The sequence below is a fragment of the Sebastes umbrosus genome, chromosome 6 (assembly GCF_015220745.1).
Source record: "Sebastes umbrosus isolate fSebUmb1 chromosome 6, fSebUmb1.pri, whole genome shotgun sequence".
NCBI lineage: Eukaryota > Metazoa > Chordata > Actinopteri > Perciformes > Sebastidae > Sebastes > Sebastes umbrosus.
Genome location: NC_051274.1, coordinates 31703919 through 31725735, shown reverse-complemented (window position 1 = coordinate 31725735; position 21817 = coordinate 31703919). Strand labels below are relative to the sequence as shown.

The window sequence follows — 21817 nt, the reverse complement described above, 5'->3', positions numbered from 1 at the left end:
ACATGCACATTCAGCATTTTTTAATCTGACTTTTCATTTAATGTTTTCCTTTTGTGTCTCGTAAATTTGTGCCAAGTCTGTTTTTTCTGTCTTTCTTTCTGTCTTTGTGGGTGCTGCTGGACGACATGGTTTCCTCTCTTAAGAGTTAGTAAAGAACATGAAGTTGATGGTAATTGAAGTGCTATAAATTAAGAAACCACTTTAAGTCACAAAATGATAGGCTGGTGAGGAAAATAAAAGTTGACTTCTGAATTTAAAAGCTGGGATGTGGCTGAAGGAATCTTCCATGTAGTGTAAAACATAAATCCTCTGGTACACAGTCGTGCTACTCTAAATGACCCCGATCTGATGCTCGACTCCCGGCGCCGACCAGCGGGAAGGTGCAATACCTTGAACAATATTTTTGATACCATTTTCGATACCACGGCGGGAAATTGACACAACATTGAAGGCATCAAATTTTATATTTTTATTAAAAGATAAATAGCGGTGTGTGTGTGTTTCAACTCACTGTCGGAGAGAAGAGAGAGAAGAAAACGTAGCTGGTACCCGTGTTTATCGATACTGCAAAAAAGGAGTATTAAAACCGTTTCAAATATTCAGTATCGATATGTATTGATAGTTCAGCTTCTCTTTGTAGCTTGACTTTGTAATTAAATAGATTTGCGACTAACGATTATTTTCATTGTTGATTAATCTGTTGATTATTTTCTCGATTAATCGATTAGTTGTTTCTATAAAATGTCAGAAAATGGTGAAAATCTGTGTTTTGCAAAACCCAAGATGACGTCCTCAAATGTCTTGTTTTGTCCACAACTCAAAGATATTCAGTTTACTGTCATAGAGGAGTAAAAAAAAATTTCACATTTAAGAAGCTGGAATCAGAGAATTTTGACTTTTCTTTCTTAAAAAAAATTATTCAAACTGATTAATTGATTATCAAATAGTTGGTGATTATCTTACGTCTTATCGATTAAGTGTTGCAGCTCTAATGGTGCCTTCAAATGAACCTCGTGAGCTCGTGTTTGCAACGTGGGAAGTCTTGTACACGATATGCTTGGCGTGAGTCATGAGAACGCCGCTGCTAAGCAACGGCAATATTAACGTTAATGTCGGCGTCTAGAAGCCACAGAGGCTAACAGTTTAGCAAGCTAGCAAGCGGGTAACATAATGTAGTAAATGCATAATGACAGAAGAAAAAGATGAGGCCGTTGAGAATATCAACATTTACCTCAGACCTATAAAAACAATATACGACTAAAATTACAATATATTAATTTATTATGCACCGAAAAATTAACTTCCATGGCAAAAACCGTGTAATGGTCTAAATATTGTAAATTTGTGACATCACAAGTGGACGAAATCACAACAGCTTGTTTCAAACGCACAATTTCTGATTACGGGCTTCTGTGTATTTCTCCATATATTGAGCGTTTTGATAGTTTAATAGTATTTATACAGCACTTAAACCTGCTTTATAATATAAAAGACATGAAAATCTCATTTTTTACAATACGGGACCTTTAAATGGTCATAAGAATATTCAGATTTTACCTTGAACATGGGAAAACCAGGTCATTTAAATACGGCAGAAAACAACATTTTTACTTCAGAAATGTATCAAACCAAATCTGTTCAACATCAAATCTTTCTTGATGAACACATTCTCACAACAACTGTAAATAGGTACGAGAAGCTTTAAAACTTTAAAACGCTGCCGCCATATATCGCTCTGCCTTTCAAGGACCGCAGGTACGACAATATCTGCCCGCTAACGTTTTCACGACTTGTGAATCTGCAGGCTTTTAACATGATGCCTCCTCTCTCTCTCTTTATTAATGTGCACATCATAGACAAAGACAAGCCAACAGAATCAGCTAAACAAAAAAAAAAAAGATGGCCCGAGTTGCTCCACATCCATGATAAATCACTGCCACTTTTATAGCCTCTAATAAGTTGATGCAAAGCCATTTTTCTTCCTGCCCATCGTTCAAACATTTAAGGCATATTTACAAGGAACTTGTTAAAATATTTAATAATATTTAGTGGCAATTTCGGAGCAGCCTGTCACGGTGGAATTTATCGCCTTTAAGTGTTTAAAAAGGCGATGACATGAATAACAAACTGTCAAAATTCCCTTATTTGCATAGACAGGCCATAACTCCTGATACCTTGCATTAAAAAAAGAGGTTTTTAACAAAACGAGTCATAAAAGAAGCATTCAAAGTGAGTGATGGGCGAAGACTCTTCCACAAAGTTGCACCACAGAGACAGCTTCCCCCCACTACAGATGCTTCCGAGATCAAGTCGGCCAATAAAAGGACATATATCCTGCCGCTTTGACTTATTTATCCTGCGTGGATGAGCTCAAGATGGAACATCTCCTATAGGCAAGCTTAATTAATTGTGATAAAAGGGCTAATTCAGAGGCTGCACGAGAAAAGTGAGCCAAACAATAATATTCCCTACAAATCATCTCTGCCCGTCAAATATTTCCCCCATAACTTTCTAATTCAAAGTCCTTCGGACGTGAGGCTTTTGTTAAGGAAGTTCACGGAGCCAAACGACCTCCCACGCATCTCTGCCATTCTGCTCGCTGCTCCTGACTGAAACCATCAGATGAAGTTGCAGCTGTGCGATGTTAAAACTCCCCGTGTCCTTTGTTTGACTCGACAAGATGGTGGCCATGTTTGATGCCGCTTCTTCCACCAGATCCGGTGTTTTTTTTTTCCCCAATAGCACCCGGTGACCTGGGCCTGCCCTGGCTGTCCTAGTCAGAAAAAGGGCCCCCGTTGACACTGATTGCAAGGCTATGAGTAGTCTCTCCCCTGTGCCCTCTCAGTGCAACTCTAATTAATAGCCAATTCATCTTCTCTGATCTGAGCCAGCACATGGAGTAATATATCGTTAGTTTGGCAAGCGAGCTATTAAAGTGTAATAACCAAGTACCAGCACTCGATTTGGAAGAGTAGCACATACTTAACCATGAAGTGGAAACAATTAATTTATTGGAGAATCTCCTGTAACCAATCATTTACTAGCTCTCACACTGTGATGCAAAAGCCATCTCCTGTTGTGTGTGGCACAAGTCGGTGACATATTTTGGGCTCGGCGCCTGAAACCTTCTCGCACTATGACCGGTTATGTAAGTCCTCGTCTAAGCACCGCTGTCACACTTTCTGCCCGCATATAAAAAAAAACCTTCAAATGGCCATCTGCGAGGTAGGAAGTTCATTACAAAACTCATTTACTAAGTATTTCTTCAAGGTGAAATACATTTTACTCTCAATGCTCTAAATGATCTGACACGCTGATGATATACCTGTAGTTTTATGAGAAAGAGCCGTACTGCTGAGATTATGGCCAAAATGATTAATCACGATTATTTTGATCAATATTGAGATCACGATTATTTATCACGATTATTCATTGATTTTAGAGACAGCATACTTTTACAATTGCACTTTCACATTAAAATAAAGCGAGCGCTGCTTTCACTTCCATGCTGTGCTACATTCCTGTTAATGTACAAATTAGGGCTGCACCAATATTTTTTTCTGCAATATGAAAAAATACAGGAATATTCACCCTACCCTTTTGTTAGCTACATTTTAAAGTTAAATGCATCAATCTGGTGCACTTTGAGAGCAAAATTAGCAACATTAAGAGGCTAGATAAACTATTTTCTGCTCTCAATTTAATCATAAACACATTGGTTGTATAGATAATATCTATCCCCAAAAGTAAAGCCAAAACATTTAGATTGCCGGCTGGTGGCGTAGTTTGATATGCTGCAGAGTTTTCTATGAGCAGAACACGCATTTTAAACGTCATTATCACAGTCGATCATGTTCATTTAAAGCTGAAGTAGGCGAGATTGGAGCACATATGATTCAAAAAAGTTTTTTTTATAAAACGGTCACTATATCGTGACAGTAGTACATGAAACAGTAACCTGAAAAAAATCATGTACCTCTGTGTCCTCCGGTGCTCTTAACGGCATCTGCAAGATTTCACAGACCGGAGGAAAACAAGCAGTAAGAGCTGATCTGAGGTCTGCTGTCCAGCTGCCGTCTATGAGAGTCGGCTGTCAATCACTCGCAAACGCCGACCAAACGGTCAAACTAGGCAACGCTGATCAAATATGAATCAATATTCTGTTACTGTAATGCCTATTTCTCTCCTCAGATGTTTTCAGAATCATCTTGTAGTACACGGTTTAGCTGTAAAATGAAAGTTTGTGAAATCTGGTGAAGGAACGCCAATTTCCGGTCACATGACCGGAGAACAGCCAATAGGAACGCTCTCTCTCTCTCTCTGAAATGACCTGTGATTAGTCAAAATCTCCCGTCATGGGCTAGATGTTCTAAAGCCTGAAAACAGAGCCATGAGGAGGAGCAGAAGTCTAGTTATCTCTCAGAACACTTGAATTACAATATGCTGAAAGGTTATTATGGATTTTTGCCCAATGATGTCAAAAATATACTGCCTATTGCAGCTTTAATTGCTATTTCATTTCTCTAGGAGGACTCTACATGGCAGGTGAGGAACGTTGGCAAAGCATGGCTGCGTAGGGAAAGCCAGAATACACAATAACAAACACAGAGACATCTAATTGTCGTCCAAAAGCCAAATCATCATCAACAACAACAACAACATTGCTTGAAAATTGAGAAAATAATATATTCTACACACTGTGATACACTCCACCAAATGCAACTAATTTTATTTGTCTTATCTGAGACAATTAAGGTACACAGTTACTTAGAAAAACAAGCCAGTGTGTCTGCTCCCTCAATCATGCACCTTTAGAACAATAAAACCTCCCTTCAAACTTTCATAATTGCAAGAAAGACTCACTCTTGTGCTTTTGGCCTTGCCTTCTAAAGCAAAACCTTTAAAACCCATTATTCTTTTTTGCAAGAACTAATGACGTTTTTTGTCTCTTCAGCTTAACGCACTAATTGACAGTTTTTTTGGAGGATAGCCCAGATGGAAAAATAAGTACCCCCTTAAAGACCCAACTCCCTTGCTCATTCCCCTCGCTTTAAGTCCCTTATTAATTAAACTTTCACCAAGTCAGGAATTTTTATTAAAAAGATAAAGTCTGCCGTACCGTAAAACAGAACTAGCCTATTGTCTCTAAAGCTAAAATTTTACTTCTATAAATAAAAGAGACTTTTTAATACCATCATTTGCAGCAGGGGGACTTTGGACCAAAGGATCCACACAGTTCAGTAATTAGAGGGAGATTTTCATCCCAACTTCACCAAAATTGGTCAGCTTTAACCAATACCCTTTGCTCCAACTGAGTAAATACACTAAGACTGTTCAGTTTAGCATCATGGGATATTATTTACTGTACGGCAAACAGAGGCAGCAGCAGCAGCATCAGGCTCTGGAGGGACTGAAGTGTAAATATGTGTTTTGCCAGTGCTGTGTGTGTCTAGCCGTACATCTCAGACATCCTGCCACACTGTTGTTCAGACGGGAAATAAAGCTACAGCCAAATATTGACTGCAGTTTTATGATCAGTCACCCACTTGATCAATCAAATCCCACTTGTGTCGTTAACTATGCAACAATATTTGTCAATCAACACATCCTAAGAGGGGGGGATCGTGTTGTTCCAATTAGGAGGCCTTCTTCTCTCTGTTGCTTTTATCAACAAAAAGAATCCACTTTAAAAATATGTTTGTTTATAAAAAATGCTGACTTTGAGATTACAATATTTTTTAGAAATGTACAAAAGGAAGTAGAGCTGCAACGATTAATCGATTAGTTGTCAACTATTAAATTAATCTCCAGATATTTTGATAGTCGATTAATCTGTGTGAGTAATTTTTTAAGAAAAAAAAGTAAATAAATCTCTGATTGCAGCTTCTTAAATGTGAATATTTACTGGTTTCTTTCCTCCTCTATGACAGTAAACTGAATATCTTTAAGTTGTGGACAAAACAAGACATTTCAGGACGTCATCTTGAGCTTTGAGGAAACACTGATCAACATTTTTCACCATTTTATAGACCAAACAAGTAATCGATTAATCGAGAAAATAATCAACAGATTAATCCACAATGAGAATAATTGTTATTTGATGCTGTCATTGTTTTGTGTTGTTAATTGATTTCCAATAATAAATATATACATACATTTGCATAAAGCAGCATATTTGTCCACTCCCATGTTGATAAGAGCATTAAATACTTGACAAATCTCCCTTTAAGGTACATTTTGAACAGATAAAAAGATGTGTGATTAACTATTTTAATCGATTGACAGCCCTAATAAAAAATACTAAAACTTTCATAACTGAAAGTATTCAACATTAAAAAGGTAGTTTGAAGGAATTAATAATAATCTTCCATCAAACATGGTCAGTGAAACTTCCTTTAAGGGTAATCTTGTAAAATCAAGATTTATCATGCTGATAAATGCTTCAATAATGAGTATCTAATACTGTGAGGCAGCGCTGCTTTGGTGCCTCATAGTTCTCTAAATGTATTCAGCTGCTCTTAACCACAAATCTAAAGTGAAAACAGAGAAACTGCCTTGGGGGGGGATCATTGTAAGAGATCTCGAGGGACTAACTCTGGATGTGGATATCTGTAGAGGAGGTGGAGGAGGTCAACACTACATCTACTCAAGTGCAACCTGTAGTGCGCGGGTCAAAGCCATTGTTACGTCCGTCTGTTATGATGCTGAGACGAAGGCAACACACTTAAACGGAGGAACGGAGGAACGGATACACGCGGCGTTAAGGTGCATTAAGTTGCCAGAAAAGTAATGTATCATCCGAGGAGGATCATTATGCCACTTCCACAGTAACTGCTGTACAGCCAGCAAATCACAGCCAATTAAGAAGCCTTTAAACTTACAAGTCAAGCATCACTTGTTGTGCTGTCCATAATGGGGTTTTATGGATGTGAAGCGGTTCTGACGGCCGTATCGGTCTTGTGATGAATGTTAAACTTTACAGGAAATATTGCCCGAGTAGTGTTGAAAAACTGAACAGATCATTTGGTGCTTTTTTTTCAGGGACTCAGAGAGACAGAGAGAGAGAGAGGATAAAAAGAGGCTGCACGTTTGATCCAATTCTATCATTTCATGAGAATCACACTTTCTACTTGATAAACACAACAGGCCCGTTTCCCAAATTTTTTGTGTCAGTTTTTCTGTTTTCCGCTAACGAGATGTCACTAATATGTGCTGGAATGCCGTGTGAATAAACAATTCGATGGGCCACGAAGAACTTAATGATGTATGCCAAATGTGGGGGGACAGCTCCGAAGCGCACATTTTTTGTAGACAAACATAGCTGTTGACAACGTTTTCCACACAGTTCGCCGTTTCTGTCAGGCTGAAAAATTAAAAAAAATTAAGAACAAAGGTACCACGACTGTTAACAAATCATGTCTTATTAGCATTTTGCCTCAAGTGGTCAAATTGTAAAGACAGATAATGAAAAAAAATGCCACTTAGCAAGAAGGGAAATCATAATTAACCCTCTGAGACCCACAATAGACCTGTTTTTGTCTTTTTTAGAGGGGGTCCAGGGGGTTTTTAGGGGGAGATAGCAGGTCAACAGTAGATGTCACATAGAAGTGGTGTTCATCATCTGAAAGCTGGGAACCTGAAGATTAATTTGAACTGCTGCTCAGCACTGTGTGTCAAGTTCTTCTAGTCATAAATCAGAAATAAACATGCTCTATTAGGTCTCATAAGTTGTTGAAGCAATTCTGGGGTGGATTCCATTTGTTACAAAGATTTGGTGCTAAATTTAACCCTTTTTTACTAATCGAGAATTGATAAAAAATTATCAATATCCCTACAAAATACCACATTAAGACACCAAGACCTTGAGGAACACCATAGAAAAAGCCATGCTGTGATTTGGGATCAAAAATGTTTGATGTTTTGGAGATTTCTTAAAGAACTGCATTTTTCGGCGATTGGATGGCGAGCACTTCTGTTGTGTAAACTGCTCAGAAACCCCCTTATTGTCAATCTAGCTAGGAAAGCCATCCATCCTCTGAATGCTCTATGTCTCTAGTTTGTGTCTGTAAAGTTTCATTAGGCTGTGTTTATCCTAGAGGTCACCACAGGTCATTTTATACAGTGAGGTCAAGTTTTTAAAAGAAAATGGTCTCACTGCAATGAAATGACTACTATGAGGACTAAAATCATCACACATGAATACAGTTGGACTCATTGGATCCACAAGAGTCTCAGCTTTAAAGTGATACACAATTTATGTAATTCTAAGACTGTTTAGGGACCCCAGTATGCAGAAATATTCAAATACTCCATTTTTAGAATAGGCGAAAATAACCAAAAAAAACTGCATGTGATTATCATAAAGTGGGCATGTCTGTAAAGGGGAGACTCGTGGGTACCCATAGAACCCATTTTTATTCACATATCGTGAGGTCAGAGGTCAAAGGACCCCTTTGAAAATGTCCATGCCAGTTTTTCCTCGCCAAAATGTAGTTTTCCTAGTTTCATATGACATCTGTATCTTCACTCTCGCTCTAATACTGAACCTGCTACAGCCTCTGACAGACGGTAAAGTCGGTCGCAGGTCTCAGAGGGTTAAAAGAAAACAGAATTCCTGCATGCATTTGGAGAAAAACAGATCTGACTGCGTGTACCTGAGTTCCTTTTAACTAATAAAAAAAAATGAAACATTGCATGTTTTACATAAATGCAGCTTCCTATTGTGAAGTGAATTTTGTTGTATTGTTCCTCTATACGCACACAGCAGCTTATTGGAGCCTGATTCGTGCCACTGTGTCTTCCTGTGAGCAGAACCCCAGTCATCTTTAAATGGCTCCATTTAAAATGCAATTTGATTATCTGCCAAATTGCTACCAAGTCTCTCCCCTCTGCAGCTTGGGGATGGGGGGTAAAAAATTTTAATTAGCATTTGTGCATAAAAGGAGAGGTCTTTGTTGCATTTCGAAACACGGCATCCCAGAATGACCACCACTTTCAAAGAGTCATCACCCAAACGATTTCAAACTAATAGATCCAAAGGGAGAGGAGCGGGTCCTGGCACGGAGGGGGTGGGGGAATCACAGAGGTCTTCAGTGGCACTGAAAAAAAAAAAACCCACAGGACATGGCATGTTTAAATAATCCAAAACTTTTCTTTAATCATAGTTTAGAAAATTGGCTGGGACCTTCAGCAGGAGACAGCTGCTCTGCCCCGTAGCCATTTAATGAGATTCACCGAGGGTTTCCCTTAAAATATTTACGCTGTCCCATGGCACGGCAATATTGTCCTAGAACGGGGAGATAAGAGCCAAGGAGGTGTGTTGAAGTTTCTCCTAATCAATTTGCTAATTACTGGAGCGGCTATAGGAGAGGAGCGAGGAGTCCCTTCTGGCAAGCTGTATTCTAATAAACGCTGAAAAATTTATTTACTCCCTTAGCCAAGAGGAATTGTGAAGTGGGATTACAGCGAAAGAGCTGATTGAGACGGAGCGGCGTTGCGGTTGAGGTCGCAGTCAGAGGATCAAGGAGAGGTCTCGAAACATAAAAGGGATCTCGCAGGACCTGCACCTTTGCATCTGCTCGGGGAGCGGAGATGGCAGACTCTCACACGACTTGGCACGAAAAGACCTGACTGCTATAGCTACATATCAACAAATATTAATGAGACTTCTGGTTCTTGCATAATAAAACAGGGTTATTGTGGGAGTATGCAGTTTACACACTGCATAACTAACTGAAACAAAAAAAAGAATGCATGTATAAAATGTATGTATAGAAATACTTAGACAATCACTTTAATACTTATAATATCATAGTAGCTATGGGAGGGGGGTATCCTACACGGAGCAGAGGCCAGGAGGCCCAGACATTATGCCAGACGTTAGGGTTGGGTGTTTGAAGCCATCCTTGTGCCCTCTGGCACCGGCTGACCTTCCCTCCCAACCTCTGGGACTGAGGGCAACCCTGGACCTGTCACAGGACACAGCCCACATCTTCTTCAGGGTTGGGGGGGGGGGCAAAATCTGCTCCACCTCTTCAATGCCACATTATCTATAAGCCCACTTCCCCTCTTCCGAGGCCTGCAGCCAATAGCGTGTTGCCTGGACCGAGACAGGTCAAAGGTCAGCACAAACTGAGCTAATCACAAGCCACAACGGCAGCAGTACAGTGAAGCACGGAGCAGGTTAGACCCCTGGGGGTCTTCTAGGGGCCGATGTTATCTGCCACCAGCATAACTACCACAAATCTGTTATTAAATATTATGTATTCACATTTAATAATTGTGTTATTGACTGATTCTTGTATTGGGTTTCGACCAAAGTCACCGTGACGTCACCCACTGGTTTGTGGACCGCCGTTTTGAAGCCTCGAATTCAGCTTTTTCAGCGAAGTTTTTTATTTGTTAGATGGTATTTTTATAGAGAATTTAATGTTGTTAAACATACTGCCAAACCAACCCGTTCTCATTCCCAACTCGTCAAATACTGCCGTTTGATCTGTGCCCCTCGGTATCTGATACCGACGCACGGAAGCACCCTTTAGCGACTGTATGCGACAAACCGGCCGTTCAACTAACTCCAATGTGAACCCACCTGCAACATTATTAGACAGTCAGAGCAAGTGATGTAGTATTAAGTGCGTGAGAGTCTGTTCAGGGCGGATGGTGGATGGGTCAAACAAACACAGGACTTTCAAACAGGAGACAACTGTTTGTGGCCCGTGTGAAACTAAAAGTAACGTTGTAAGTCCCCGTGAGTCGCTAATCATTCGTTAGTCACGTGATTTGTTAGTATTGTCAGCTCCGTGAGTCACGTGATTCGTTACTCAGTGAAGTTAACGTCAACCACGGCCGTTTTTTTGAAAGGGCACTATGCATGTAACGAGCATATATTGACACGCCGTCTCTGACACGTCCAAAAGTAACACAAGAGGGGTACCCTTCGCATCCATTTCCTGACCAAGTGGTGGTATTTGACGAGTTGGGAGTGAGAATGTGTATCGGCCAAATTAAACTACCTTATTATAAAATATCTTTCCATTTGTAAAACTCTGATGCTGATTGAATTAATATCGTGTGATTCAAACCATAAAAGTGTAAAAAGACATTAAATGCCAGTTTTATTTTTCAGGCTATGCCTATTTGGAGAATTTGCAAACACTTTTAATTAGATAATAACAACGGCACTCCCCTTTGTTTTCGCCCTGATGCTAAACACGACCACAGAAAGGAAAAAAGGAAAACAAAAACACAGACTTATTAGTATTTACGGTCCATTTCCATGTCACTGTATTCATTTCTCCGATCGGCTTGTTTCCCTAACTCCCAGAGTCTCTCCGGCGATCCCTCCAGTGTAACCGAGCGCACGGATCTGAGCACAATCCCCCCCGAGAATTGAGGCAAAAACAAAAACACAAAAAAACCTGTTGCTGTGACATTTTGTTCCCTCTCACCTCAACGCATGCCAGTCACAATGGACCGGTGTGTGGGGGATCTGTGTTCAGATCACCATGGTGATGGCTCTCTGCCTCCCAAGGCTCCCTGGAGGGGGGTTTGGTGGTGGAGGAGGGGGGGGGGGGGTTCGTTATGGAGCATGTTGTCAACCAAAACGCAGAGGAGAAATAGTGAAGAAGAGATGTTCCTAAAAACATCCTCCATGTGTAACGTTTCAGTCCACAGCCTCGAAACTCAACACACAGAACAACTGACACCACAGCAATCAAAAGAGGCCGACGTGTTTCACTCCTTAACCTTTAAAAGGGCAAAAAATAGAACAAAATAGTGCAGGTTCACGAGCAAAGGTCTGAGAACATCTGTCTCTGGGTAAATCATCCTAACATGACAGAAAGGCACAGAGATGGCATTACACTGAGCGAGACAAAAGGGCACCCCCCACTCTACACCGTCAGCTCCAATTTCATTTGCTTATTTGACTTGTTGTCCTCCTCTTCTTCTTCTCCTTATAAATAAGCCAACATTTTCCCAAGAGGCTGCACAGAGTCATCATCACTAGTCAAATGCACCGGCAGTATGAAGCTGGAGACTAGGCCGGGAAACTCATTTTATTCCAACAGTCAAAATGGTAGTAATATAAAAACTTTGTCTAATATTTGAACAACTAAAATGTCTTTGGGAAAATCAAGATTTCAATATTTGAGGGACAAATTGTCACCCCTCTAGCACCCCGTTCACATGAAAGGCGTATAGGAATTACACGATAACGCGCCAGACATTTGGCGTGCCGTTCTTGCTTTAGGCGTTTCATTAGTACACCATGTAATCTGTACTGACTGCAGTGGCGTCGCATCCACGTAAATATGCTATGTTCAGAGCTAGTGAGGTAGAATAAAATGCAAGAAAGACTGTATGGCGGGTGGGTGGGAGGTGGATGGGTCCAACAAACACAGGACATTTAACCAGGAGACTGATGTTTTGTTTTGTAAGTTACCTCAGTGACGTTTGTGGCACATTTTTGACGTATTTTCCGTACTGATGTTACGAAGTTTACGTACTTATTTTAAAAGGACTGTTTGTAACTTCTTACACACTTCGCGTGTGGCTACGCTGTTCCAACATAAAACTACACGGAAGCACCAAAACCGCAAAGTTATATCGAGTGAAGCCCGTCTTGCAAAACAATGTCAACTCTTCCTTCTCCAGCCCCCCGACCACGGCCAGAAGACACAGGAGAGCTTTGGTCTCTAGGGCCGGAGTCTCTGCTGTTCTCTGCTCCTCTGCCTGCCTTCACTCACACACCGCGCTCATTCTCACTCGCCCCACCTCTCACGTACATGCGCACACACTACACACAGTATCAGCATTGATTCATGGAGAGACCTTCGTCTGGTCAGCTAACATTACTGCCAAGCAGCTGAAATACAGAGTGATATTGTGGTTTTAGCTGACGTGTGTCGCCTCACTGTTTTGACCGATGCTCGTTCATATCTATGTAGAGCGAGCACGAGCACGAGCACGAGCAACAGGACGCTGACTTTCAATTTCTGATTCTTACATAGAGTCCCTTTAAGGCCAATCTCGACGTTTTTTCTAAGCCCAACTGAGTGGTTTTGTTGTCCCCTGCTGGTACTGTACCTTCCTACAGGCGTGTAGTATTCACGCCTTGACGAGGCAAAACGTGACACTGACCCGCTATCCTCTGGTGGACAGGCGGGTCTATTACACGCTTTGGCGGGATATCGGGTTGTTTCTGTGAAAGGAAATCTTCTGAAACAACATTTTGATCATGTGACACTGAAGCTGGTTAAACTACATTCTTTAAAGCATTAAGGGTAAACCAGTGGTACATATTTATCATTAGGAAACATTCAATATACAGTAGGAGTGCATACTCTCACACACTTTTCTCTGTTTGTTTTTTTTTGTTGTTAGTCAGTCAGAGACCTTAATCGCGACCTTTTCATTTTGCAATTCAGTCAAGTGTGTTAAGTTTGACACACAGTGCACTGGAGTAAGAGCCAGAAAATCGAGAATCGATCCTGAATCAAATTGTAACACCAAGAATTGGAATATTTAATAATAAGTAGGGCTGTCAAAGTTATAAAGTTATAAAGCAATAATAACGCATTAATGCAAATTCGTTTTAACGCCACTAATTTTTTTATTAAGGTTTATTAAGGCTTTATTTTCAGGTTCAGTTTTAAAGCTAGAGTGAAGATACTGACATCATATGAAACTAGAAAAGGAATCCATTGGTACCAACCATGTCATACTAGCTTGTTGCGAATGAGGCTTCAAACTTATGCAAGATTTTGGCGAGGAAAAACTGGCATGGCCATTTTCAAAGGGGTCCCTTGACCTCTGACCTCCAGATATGTGAATAAAAATGGGTTCTGTGGGTACCCACGAGTCTCCCCTTTACAGACATCCCCACTTTATGATAATCACATGCAGTTTGGGGCAAGTCATAGTCAAGTCAGCACACTGACACACTGACAGCTGTTGTGTTAATGTTATGATTTGAGCATATTTGTTAATCTAACTGCAGTACCTGTGAGGGTTTCTGGACAATATTTGTCATTGTTTTGTGTTGTTAATTGATTTACAATAATAAATATATACATACATTTGCATAAAGAAAGCATATTTGCTGTCTTAGAGTATTAAATACTTGACAATTTTTCCTTTAAGGTACATTTTGAACAGATAAAAAAAGTGTTATTAATCTGCAATTAATCGCGATTAACTATTTTAATCGATAGACAGCCCTACAGAAAACATAATACTCAATATTTTCCTACCGTAGATGTGTACATTTTAAAAAACAAGGCTTACAATCGACCCCTGATAAGACGACGTGACGGCAGAAAGCACTCACTGTACTAATTACTGGAAGTATAAAAATCAACCTTCTGCTGCTGTTTCACTGTGCGGACTGAGATTAATGTGCCAGACATGTCTCACATCTGATTTGACTAATGAACAGGAATACTGCATCGGCTGACACAACGCTGGACCGGACTGTACGCTTACGTATCGTATATAAATACACACTGCATTGGATTTCCATTTAAGCAACATGGTTGAACAACCACTACAAGTGGCTGGCAATTTGTCAAATGAGTTAATTGGTCACCAGTTCATCCAATTCATCTTAATGCTTGTTTTTGGACCACACCCAAAGAACAGTGAATTAGGCATGCACTGCAGCCAACGGTTACTTTGAGTACAAGACTGAGTCCCGAGTGGCGAGCGGTGCCAAAGTCAAAACTGTCCCTATTTCTATTTTTAATCAAGCTTTGTACGAGGAGTTCAATTCTGAATTATTACAGCCTTCGCTAGTGGGCCAAATACGGCTGTTTTCAGTCTGATGCAGAGCTGTTTACTCACTAAATGCCAGGTGGTGCCGGCGCTGGAGAGCTACAGGCTGGGGGGTGGGGGGCAGAAAGGGCCTAACCTTTACACAGTGTCTAAACGTCCTCACTTTCTCCTTGAACATCTATCCTTAACTGTGCTCCTCTGGTCCCCTCCCTGTCCCAAAGTGGCCAGCTGGGAACGGTGCGCATGTGCTGACGTCCCCGCTAACCTTGGCCAGTGTAAGGATTACCGTGCATTTACACTCAATGCTCCTTCTTTCCTTAAGACTTATTAAGAATGATAATGAGCTCGGAAAAGGGGGGGCAGCCTGTCCCTTTCTCAACTCTGTGGAAGCTCTTCTGTCTTTCTCGCATGCTCACTTGTCTTATTCCTCTCTCTATTCTTCATCTCCATCTCCACCTTTTTTCTGCAGTCTCTCTTTCTCCCCCTCTCTCTCTCGCTCTCTCCCCTCTCTCTCTCTCTCTCTCTCCATCGTATTGAAAGGACCCAGGACAAATTACCAAAAAGGCCATTTTCATCTACGAACTGCAGGATTTAATCGATACTTATTTCATGCCTTCAAAATCAACCCTATATTACTGTTGTCTGTGTGATTTGTTTATTTTGCTCTGGAATATTCCTCCAGTCGAACGGGGGGTTGGGGGGGAAATGCACGGGATGCAATTCACCTTGAACCTCCATTATATTGGATTTCTCTACTGGCTGATCAAGCATGCAAAAAGGACATTTCCTTAGCAGTAAAATAAAAACAATAATGATGATTAAAAAAACATGTGTGCTATTTGTGCTGGTATAACGGTACGGCGTCGGAAGGCGGTATATTTTTAACACTACGGTTGTGTGGATTTGTATACAAAATCATTACACCGAGGGGGCAATTGATAAAGCTTATGGGCTGGGAAACAAAAGTAATGGCTCCTGAAGCCTGTCAAACGCCGCCTGGGATTACTGACGCCTATTTGACATCAAAGACCTGAGGTCCACCGCCAAGGTCAAACAGAGAAGGAATACACATGGGTTTAATTCTACACACCCCTTGACAGATGCAGATGGGTACTTATGAGACATGAGGCATTTCACTGACTGATAGGGCTGCAGGAAATAAGAACGTCGAAGGCATCGCACGCTGATTAACCAATGAGATTCTCAAATAGTGGAGTGAACCAGGAGCACGGCACTACAGGCAACAATTCAAGTGCCTTTTTAAAGAGAGAGAGAGAGACAATCAAAAGGCCTAGAGGACACTGAGCTAAATACACACAAACCAAATTAAAAACAGCACAAATAAGCATCTCTGCGAGCTCGGGGAGATTTACGGAGCGCTACTTTCACCTCGTAGTGACGGTGAGAAATTATGAAAGAAGGAAAGGCAGGGAGCGCAAAGAGAGGGCAGTATGTTTGACAGATGGATATTGCACTGTCTCATCAATGCCGAAGAGAGATGAGAACCTGCACCAGCAGCCTGACAGCGAAGGCTGGCCGGCGTCCAGCGAGAGATGGACCTTCGGACAGCAGACGCACGCCGTCACATTCCAGAGTTACACCGAGGGGGCACGCGGGATGAAGAGCTGGAAACTGCTTCAACTGATCAGTTCTCTGTGTGACAGAAGTGCATGTCCATTACAGTGGAGGCTGGTCCATATAGAGGAAGAGGAGGCTCTATTTTATAACGCCAGGTTCACTCCCCATGGAGAGCCTGCAGGGATTGTTATTTAGAAATCTTCGTAAGTCGTTGTTTTACTGCTTAATAAGAAAGTAGAGATAACCTCAACCTATCTGACTCCCACAGTAGGAAGAATGTGTTTCTCACCACATCCAAAACATAATGATAATAATAATAGAGCCATACCAGCTCTGTTTCAAAGAGATGTTGATATGTCATCATGGCATATTGGAATTTGTACATTTTATATAGGCTATTACCTATTAGGAATTTATGATACCTGAATAAAGTTAAGGAAGTGTCCTTGAAAGTTATTCATAAATGTTACCGTCAATCACAACATGCAGAAATGATAAAAGACCTTTGGATATTTTGTCATTGATCATATCTTTAAAGACATGATTATGGGAAAATGTGGTCTTCAAAAAACCACAAACTATATTTTCATATAACAAATTTGATGTTTTCTTTTAATCTTTAATTAATTAATAGGAATTCAAACAATAAATACCTTTTTTTTTGTTATTTCTTGAAGGATGTTGAGCAATATATGAAACCACTTTCTAATTTGACTTAAAAAAAGGCTATTAAGACATTCAATAGGCCTATATGTAGGTATACATATTTTTGTTTAGTGTGATATACCCCTGGCTCTTCTTCTGTTATTCTTATACTGAATGTGTATTACACTCTAAGAAAACAAGATAATGTCCTGGCAGAAAATTACCAGCACATTTTCTGCTAAGTTTACAGACATTTTCTGAACGAAACAACAAAACAGCTCTCCAACTAAAACGACACTGAGCTAACGTTGAGATCATTTTGGTCAGACATTAATTTTTTTTTACCACAGAAGTGTTAGAAAGCTTTCTCTAAATCTGAACTAAACTTTGCGTAAACTTTCATGTGACGATCTCTGCCTCTTCCAACTTTAGCACTAGCGGAGGTTCTTGTTCCCACAATGCAATGCGTATTTAGAAATAAAACTCCTGTGAAAAATCTTATTTTTACAGAGTGTATGTTCTTTTGTTTAATAAAGAAAGAAAGTAGCCAACTAGTGTAAAATAACATGACACCGTGGGGCCACCAGCCGCCACTGATGTACAACACACTCTGCAGTGCACTGAGGTGAACTATTGTACCGAGTAGCGTGTCACCTGCTACTGGTTATTAATTTGGGGTAAACTTATCTTTAGTGTGGCTAACGCTTGCTATTCAAATCACACGAAATGCAAGCAGATTTCATGTCTAAACATGTGTTTTTTAAAGCTGACTCTGTTTAAGTGTCAAGTGTGTGCTTGCTTTGCATGCATGAATACATCTGCAACAGTTAGGCTGCACAGCTGCTGCATTATGAGGGTATTATGGAAAATACCTCAAAAGCACAAACACACACACACACACTGCGCGCATAATGCCTCTTTTTACATCAATTTGTGAGACAAAAAGCACAAAAAGGGACATAAAATTGAAAACTTTGATGTTTACCTTGTGTTGTACTAGCAGTGGCATTTTTAATATAGAAGATGGCTTTCCATGAATGATCTGTTTAACCAAGGACAGGAGAGAGAGAGAAAGAGAGAGAGAGGGATAGAGAGAGAGAGAGGGAGAGAGAGAGAGGGAGAGAGAGAGAGGGGGGAGAGGGAGAGAGAGAGAGAAAAAAAAGGATAATTAATTACTTTTGTGAGCTATTGCACGGGAGAGACAATAAACCTGCCTGGTCGCCATGGATATGACATATTTGCTCTGAAAACAACACAATAATTAGCAAAGGAGAAAGATCCGGCGAGAATATGAGAACTCCGGGTTTAAAGTGCCAGTGATCTATTCCTGTCCTCATCTTCATCCCTGAGAATAATAACAAACACAATGGCGTGCACACAAGCGCAGACGTTTTATACATTCACCAGAGAACCAACAGTGACCCTTTTACAAAAGCGTGTTAAATTAAATCTCACACCAAAGTGGTGTTTTTGTAGAGATCACAACTAACCAAACACGCAGCATACATACAGTGTTTTTAAACAGACTGTTTGTTCTACAGAAGGTGGGAGTCAGAAAAACCTGCCTTACAGCCACTGATACAGATAAATCTTATTTACCATTGCAAATATAGAGTGTGTGTGTGTGTGTGTGTGTGTGTGTGTGTGTGTGCGGTGTCAGAGAGGTGTGTAACCTGACGATAGTTTGCACAACATTTGAGGCAAATTATCAGGTTTTCCAAACGGTTTAATAATAATGATGAAACTGATTAATCGATTATCAAAATAGTTGGCGATTAATTTGATAGCTGATTATTCGTTGCACCGCTTATCGTGTGTCATTTGTACAAAGCCATGCAACAAAGCTATGGTAACATCCGCAGTTTTGGAAAAACATCATGTTTGGGCTTAAAATAAGTTAAGTACGTAAACCACGTAACATAACTACGGAAAACACATCACAAACTTCACTAAAGAGACTAGAGACTAGAGATCACAACTAACCAAACATTCAGGATACATACAGTGTTTTTAAACAGACTGTCAGAAAACCTGCCCTAGAGCCACTGATGCAGATAAATCTTATTTACCATAGCAAATACAGAGTGTGTGTGTGAGGTGTGCAACCTGCCGATAGTTTGCACAACATTTAAGGCAAATTATCAGGTTTTCCAAACGGTTTAATAATAAGGTGATATTTATTTTTGATAATAACTAAAATAAATAAGAAATGTTGTCACGCATTTAGCAGGTTATACAGCCCCATTTCATATCTATAGTGCACACATGCAAGATAAAGATTTTCATTTAAAAAGTCATGTAATCTTCAACAGCACAACTTCCTCATTTTCATTCTCTGAATATTGATTTCATTTATAGTATAGTTCCTCTTATTTACTGTAAATGATACTGTGTTTAAAGTCTACTACCTGTTTAGATGCAACCAGAAGAGTTTCACTAAGTTTTTTCTGCACAAATAAAAAAAAATGGCACTTCTTTCGGCGCACCCAAAAGTCTCTTATTCTTTATGCATTTGGAGAAGTGTCAGCTGGACAGTAATAACACATATATAATGATGGGTGAAATAAAATAAAATAGCTCATATTTGTTCATGTATTCTGGTTTTTTTTAATCAAGTTCAAGTTCAACTTTATTGTAATTTTTCCACATACAAAGTACATGGTTAATAATAATAAATAATAATACATTTCAAATTTTGGTTAAAACGAAATGTCGTTCCTTACTGAACAAGGTGCAAACACAGACAAACAAATACACAGTGAGCAAAGTGCGATGGTGCAGCACAATAACAAGTGGATGACAGGATATTAACCGAGTAAAAGCAGTATAAAAGCAATCAGGTCTTTAAAAGTGCTATATATAAAAAAATCCAATGACTCTCCAGTAGTTCTCCTTGTATAAATACCTTTTTATGCTTTTATATTGAGCTATTGAGAAAACTGAGAGAGGAGGGAAAAGTTGCATCTCTATCTGTGTTCACTTTGCAGCAGCTTTTTGGTCGCCTGCAGGTTGTTTGAAGGCTTTAAATGAAACCGTTGTGTGCATTAATACAGTTTGTAGTAAATGCATGGAGCATTTCTCTGCAGGGCTGTCTAAGAGACTGACTGGGAGTCGCTCCAGACCTGCAGACCTGCAGACCCGCTGCTGCTTACTGTAAATGATGCTGTGTTTCAAGCTGTGTTTAAAGCTACTACCTGTTCAGATGCAACCAGAAGAGTTTCACGAAGTTTTTCTCCACACAAAAAACCCAAAAGTCGCTTATTCTTGACGCATGTGGAGAAGTGTCAGCGGACAGTAAAAACACATATATAATGTAGGTGTGTCATATTAGTGCTGTTTTTAATGCTTTATATTGAGCTATATGAGAGTAAACTGAGAGAGGAGGGAGGAAAAGTTGCACCTCTATCTGTGTTCACTTTGCAGCAGCTTTTTGGTTGCTTACAGTTGTTCCTCCGGTTGTTTTGAAGGCTTTAAATGAAACCCTTGTGTTAATTAATACAGTTTGTAGTAAATGCATGGAGCATTTCTCTGCAGGGCTCTCTAACAGACTGACTGGGAGTCGCTCCAGACCTGCTGCTGGAGGCTGCTGCGTCGAGACTCCGGACTCACTCCGTGTTTACCGACACGTCAAGTCTGCGTCCTTTTCCTGTCATTAAACTGCTCGTTTCCAGCGTCACTTTATCACTTCACATGTCTATTCACGCACTGAATGGTGTGTTAATAAATGAGCCTGTTCAGTAGTTGAAGAGAGGTAAAAGGAAAACTCTTACCTGAGGTTTTCACTTCTTCTCTGCTTCTCCTCGGTGACTTCCCACCTGAAGCTGTGTGTGTGTGTGTGTGTGTGTGTGTGTGTGCTGGGTGTCGGTTTAGAGCTTTCATTCATATAAAGTTGCAACATTGTTTCTTTTTTTTCTTCAGTTTTTCGGGTTTTTTATTTGTAGCATTTTTCTAATTTGTTCCAGCGCGAGTCGGCCGGAAGATGTGCCCTGGAGACCGGCTCCGGGTGGGAACAGGAGCTTAATTGAATTTGTCGGTGAGCAGGTGATGGAGGGAAAACCCGGACTGGAGTTCAGTGTGATGGTGTGAAGTCTGACAGCTGACAGACTGTTAAAAACACTCTGTTAATATGTTTTATATCAGAGGTGTTTTTTATTAATTAAGACAGATATTTTAATATATTATCAGCAAACAAAGTAGATATTATGACGGAGTAATAGGGCCACATTGAGGGGAAAAAATAAATCGGAGATTTCGAGAATAAAGTCATAATATTACGAGAATAAAGTCATAATATTACGAGAATAAAGTCGTAATATTACAAGAATAAAGTCATAACTTTACAGTAAAAAAGTCGTAATATTATGAAAATAAAGTCATAACTTTACGAGGAAAAAAGGCATAATATAATGAGAATAAAGTCATAACTTTACGAGGAAAAAAGGCATAATATAATGAGAATAAAGTCATAACTTTACAGTAAAAAAAATCACAATATTACGAGAATAATATTATGGGGGGAAAAAAAGAGATTTCGAGAATAAAGTCATAATATTAAGAAAATAAAGTCGTAACTTTACGAGTAAAAAAAGCCGTAATACAAGAATAAAGGCATAACTTTATGAGAAATAAAGTCGTAATATTACGAGAATAAAGTCAGAACTTTATGAGAAAAAAGTTATAATATAATGAGAATAAAGTCATAACTTTACAAGTAAAAAAAGCCATTATACAAGAATAAAGTCATAACTTTACGAGAAAAAAAGTCGTAATATTACAAAAATAAGGTCATAACTTTACAAGAAAAAAAGTCGTAATATTA

General features: G+C 39.8%; 1 protein-coding gene across 2 annotated transcripts in view; it reads right to left on the bottom strand.

Annotated features, from left to right (window-relative positions):
- The window catches only part of casz1 (castor zinc finger 1), a 224844-nt gene extending 203854 nt beyond the window's left edge, over window positions 1–20990 (bottom strand). Inside the window, exons 1-2 of one of the 2 annotated variants that reach the window (XM_037772598.1) lie at window positions 20769–20990; window positions 17984–18040 (exon numbers count right to left, since the gene is read on the bottom strand). The gene's annotated coding sequence lies outside the window, so the exon portion shown is untranslated. The remainder of the gene's footprint in view (window positions 1–17983; window positions 18041–20768) is intronic. The other variant, XM_037772599.1, reaches the window with a different exon arrangement.
- Between the last annotated feature and the right edge of the window lie 827 nt (window positions 20991–21817).